Below are 5,344 nucleotides of genomic sequence, written 5' to 3' on the forward strand. Positions count from 1 at the left end.
TATCTATTGTGTTGTGAGATGTTCAAATGAGCATCTAGATGGTGTAGGAATATGGAAGAGCTCAAATCGAGCAATTCCATGCCCAGGCTTAGAGCACCAATCGCTACATGGCTAGTTAGACTGAAGCTATGCAACAATTATTGGCTATGATAATGAAACGAACACCATTAGCATCACAACACAATGGAAACTCAATCGGCAATGCAGCCCCATGGTCATCTTTACAATGTAACCCACCATCGATTCCCCCTCGAAAGGTTAGGAATGCACCACTTCTTATGGAAGGGATGCAACTTGAGTGGGAGGCCATGAATTTTGTGCCTGACAATATGAACCATGGACAATCAAGTGGGTTCAACCCACAACAAGGTCCTAGATTCCCTGACAATCCCAATCAGTTTGTTCCACCCACCAATCTTGGATCCTCGGCGGGTGGTCCGCGACCAAATCATGTATATTGTCCAAGAGGTTGTTGTCCAGGTCCTTGGCTGCAACATCGTTCCAATTTACCACAAACCATACCATGAGTGGGTAGATCATCAATATCCATTGTTGAGGAATTATATGACGGATTTTACCCCATTCTCGGGCGAGCTTGGTCAATCCACCATTGAGCATGTCGGTTGTTTCACAATGCAGTATGGTGAATTGGTCAATAATGATTATTCTAAGTTATTCTAAGTTACAATTGTTCAATCACTCTCTGACCGCAATAACCTTTACTTGGTATTCAAATTTATTGCTAAACATGCATATTTAGTAATAGCTAGAAGAGAAAATCCATGCTCAGTTCTTCTTCAAAAATAGGGAAATTACCATGGCCGATCTCGCTCGATTCCGACAGTTGCATGGGGAACCCTATGAGAGTTATATCATGTGGTTCAAGCGGGTGAAAAGATGTTGTAAGGTAGTCATGACTGAAGCTGAGTTTGTGTAATTAGCATAAGACGGGCTTGAGTACAAACTCCGAAAGAAGTTTATAGGTACGGAGTTTATAAACCTATATGATCTAACCAAAAAAATCTCTCGTTATGAGGAACTCCTATAGGAAGGGGCTAAGAGAGCGAACTCGTCACTAGGGAGTTATTATAATGATCCTAATTATGAGATTGCGATACCTGAAGTAGTGGTCAAGAAGCCGCTGGTTTGTTCAGCATTGGTCAAAGCAGAATCGACTGCATCGACTACACAAAAAGCTCAAAAGGTGTACACCCTTGACATCACCCGACCTGAAGAAATATTTGATATACTGTTGGCCAGAAACTTTATTAAAGTTCCTATCAATCATAAGATACCTCTGCCCGATGAATTGCAAAAGATTGAGTACTACAAATGGCATGGAATTCGGTCTCATTTGACTAACAAGTGCGTTATGTTCATGAATGTTATCCAAGACCACATCGATCGTGGATTGTTGAAGTTTTTTGATAAAGGTGAAGAGGCGATGTTAATCAATATCGATCCATTTCTAGCCAATATCGAAGTAAATATGGTAACTGCCAATCTGAGAGATCACCTCGACCAAAGGTCAATCTTGGCTCAGATATTCAGCAAAAAGGGTCCCTTAGTTTACTCGAGGGAGACGATGTGTTCCACGTCCTCAAAGTGATCGATCATAGTAACTAGAAGAAGCTACCAAGGTACTCAAATCTGTGACTGATGAGCTTAAGAAATTGCATCTCGGTCAAAATTTTCTCTCAGCAAAGTGAGGGAAGAGCACCACATCTATGTCAATCACACTCGACTAATACAGTCGGCCTCCACCCTTTACTCATGATGGGGACCACCCTTGCCAAGGATGGTCAAGCCTCCTGCTACATAGGAAGGAGTTTCAAAACGAGTCATTCATCCAAAGTTTCTAATGATACCGGAAGTGCTAACAATAACAAAAAAACGTCGATGGCAAAGACAAAGGGTTGCTGCTATAAGGGAAATGGAAAAAAGGAAACATACTTCCTAAACCAGGGGCCAAAGCACCCCATCCCTTTTGGAAAGCTCATGTTCCTGATGAACAATTTAAAGTAAACACGATCGAAGCAATGCTACCAACTATGGCACAGGGAGGGCCACATGGCATGACTCAACCAGAAGATTTTAAGGAAGATAGCTATAGGAATTTTTTAGACTACCTCAGCAAAGATTGTTTTCCAATATAGGAGTGGATGGCAATGAACTCTCATCAACTGCTGACATCCTTAAAATTTTCTCACCCATGGACCCAACGGCCGAACACCTAGCCAATCAATTCGAGAGAATGGAATCTAAAACACTAAGGGGGCAAGGTTCAAATGGTAAAATTTTATTTAGATCATTGTCTCCCATAATGTTCCATTGTAATATGGTCTTCACATTACCGTCCAATTTTCAAGCCAAGCACACTTAACCGAACAGTATGGCCGATGATGTGGAGGAATGTGCTTCTCCAGTAATAATTCAACATGCTTCTTTCCCATTTGAGGAGGTTAAAGAAGATGGATCCAAAGTCGACAAAACACCACATGTCGACAAAGTTACTGTAGAAGTTGGGGGCATATCCGAAAGGATTATCATTGACAATCCCAACCAGGATATGACATAACACCTTAAGCCATTATACATACCATTTCACTTCGACGGCTGCACTGTCACCATAATTTTGGTCAATAATGGGGTCGTAGTAAATTTGCTACCATGGAAGATGATGGCCAATTTAGGAAAAACTACGGGCTATCTAATCCAATCAGAAGTGACCGTCAGTAATTTTGTGGTCATATCACACACATGTACGGTGTCCTACCAGTTGATCTTACTGTGGGCATGAAAACAAATTTGGCTCTATTTTGTGTTGTCAATACCTCATCGAGCTATAATGCATTATTGGAGAGAGATTGGATTCATTGTTTTTCTTGCATCCCATCCTCTCTCCACCAATTTGTGGTCTTTTGGAACAAAAAGAAGGTTGAGCTAGTCTTGATCAATAACAAACCTTTCCTAGTTACATCAAACGCCAACAAGGCTTATTATTACAGTGAAAAAGTGGGGCCTATCAGGTTCACCAGAAGGAATAAGCTTGGTCGACCTATCGGGATTACAGTGAAAAAAGAATCCCAAAATCATTGTACAAGCATTCTGAAAGTCACCTCGGCTAACGATAGCTGGCCGAAGGACATTATCTTATATTGGCCAGTTCCTCGCTACACTATTAAAGAGATTACATAACTAAGATGCCAAGGACCAAGGCATATGGGGCCGACTTCACGGCCAGAATAAAGAAGCTTGAAGAAAGCCTAAAGGAAACTAATGAGAGTTGTTTTGTGAATTTGGGCAATTAGAGGGATTAACTGAGGAAGATAGTTTTGAGTTTGAAGAAATCTCAGAAGAAAAAGAAGATATCCAACCACAGGTCCAGGATCTGCTGGTCGAAATCAACTTGGGGATGGATCATGATCTAAAACCAACGTTTGTAAGCAACTTGATGCGACCACCCGAGAAAGAGAAGTTGACGAATTTCCTTTTGGAGTTCATTGACTGCTCTGTGTGGGATTACCATAAAATGCTAGGACTTAATATATCCCTAGTCAAACATAGATTTCCCATGAAAGAAGGCTATCAGCCACATAAATATCCGCCTAGGTGGATGACAGCTGAAGTCACCCCCTTGATTGAGGAGGAGATAGAGTGACTCCTAAAAGTTAGTTTCATCCAACCAATCAAATACACAAAATGAATGTCAAATGTGATCCTGGTGATAAAAAGGAATGGTAAGTTAAGAGTCTGTATTGACTTTAGAAATCTAAACTTGGCCACTCCTAAGGATGAATATCCCATGCTTGTAGCCAATCAGCTCATTGATTGGGCTGCGTGGCACGAGATTATGTCCTTCTTGGACAGACATTTTGGATATAATTAAATCTATATAGCATCAGACAATATGCTGAAAATGGCATTCAGATGTCCAGGGCCTTTGGGAACATATTGTTGGGTAGTGATGCCATTTAGATTAAAGAATGTAGGGGCCACATACCAAAGGACAATGAATGCTATCTTCCATGACATGATTAGCCGCTTTATGGAGCTCTACATGGACGATGTGGTAATTAAGTCGACCGATGCATATGAGCATTTGGCCCACTTGTGCAAGTCCTTTGAATGGATAGGCTCCATAAATTAAAGATGAACCCTTTGAAATGTGCTTTTGGAGTTTCGGCCAGTAATTTCTTACGATTCTTAGTACATTAAAGAGGGATTGAAGTTGATCACAACAAGGCTCAGTCCATGATTAATGTACGGCTACTAGGAAATAAGGCTGGGTTATAAAATTTCTTAGGGCATGTCAATTTCTTGAAGCGGTTTATATCCAACTATGTAGGTAAAACTAACATCTTTTCTCCATTATTAAAATTAAAACAGCGAATCGAGTTTGTGTGGGAAGCTGAACATTAGCTAGCTTTCGATAGAATTAAGGAATATTTGATGAAGCTGCCTATGCTGATGCCCCTATCAAGAATCGACCGCTTGGGCTATACATCTCATCCTTCGTAGAATCGATCAGAGCTCTCCTAATAAAAGATGATGAAATGCGGAAGAAGCGGGCAGTCTATTATTTGATTCGGACGTTGCTCGATGCCGAGAGGTGTTACTCAGCCATAGAGAAATTGTGCTTATCATTATACTTCGCGACCACTAAGCTAAGGCATTATTTATTAGCTGAGAGAGTAAATATAATAGATGTTACTGATTTAATCAAATACATGTTAAAGCAGCCAATTTTAAGTGGTCGAATTGGTAAATGGGTATTAGCTTTGATTGAGATTGATTTGCATTACATACCACAATAGGCGGTGAAAAGTTGAGCCATAGCAGACTTTTTAGCTGACCATCCTTCAGACCTCGAAGAACAAATTCCCTCAGGTATCTTCGATATGTACTTTGTGCAACTCAAGCTGTGGAAATTAATTTGTAATGGATCAAGGACACATGAGATGTCTGGAGCAAGAATCATCTTGGTTGCCCCTAATGGAAATCGGTAGGAATTTGCATTCCAATTAAAGTTCGAATATACTAACAATCAAGCTGAGTATAGAGCCATTATAATTGGCTTAGAACTGTTATTGGAATTATGAGTAAAAAACATGACCATTATTGGAGATTCATATTTAGTAATAAATCATATGGTCGGATTGCTTAAGTGCACCAGCACATCCTTATAACCATATTATGCTTTAGCAGTCCAGTTACTCGACCAATTTGAAGAGGTTGAGTTGATGCATGTTACTAGGGAGTATAACATTGATGCCAATGAAATGGCACAGTTAGCCACGGGACTTGAAGTCTTGAGGGGATCAGCCGATTGGATGACTATTGT

The sequence above is a fragment of the Magnolia sinica genome, chromosome 13, assembly GCF_029962835.1.
Source record: "Magnolia sinica isolate HGM2019 chromosome 13, MsV1, whole genome shotgun sequence".
In the NCBI taxonomy this organism is placed as follows: Eukaryota; Viridiplantae; Streptophyta; class Magnoliopsida; order Magnoliales; family Magnoliaceae; genus Magnolia; species Magnolia sinica.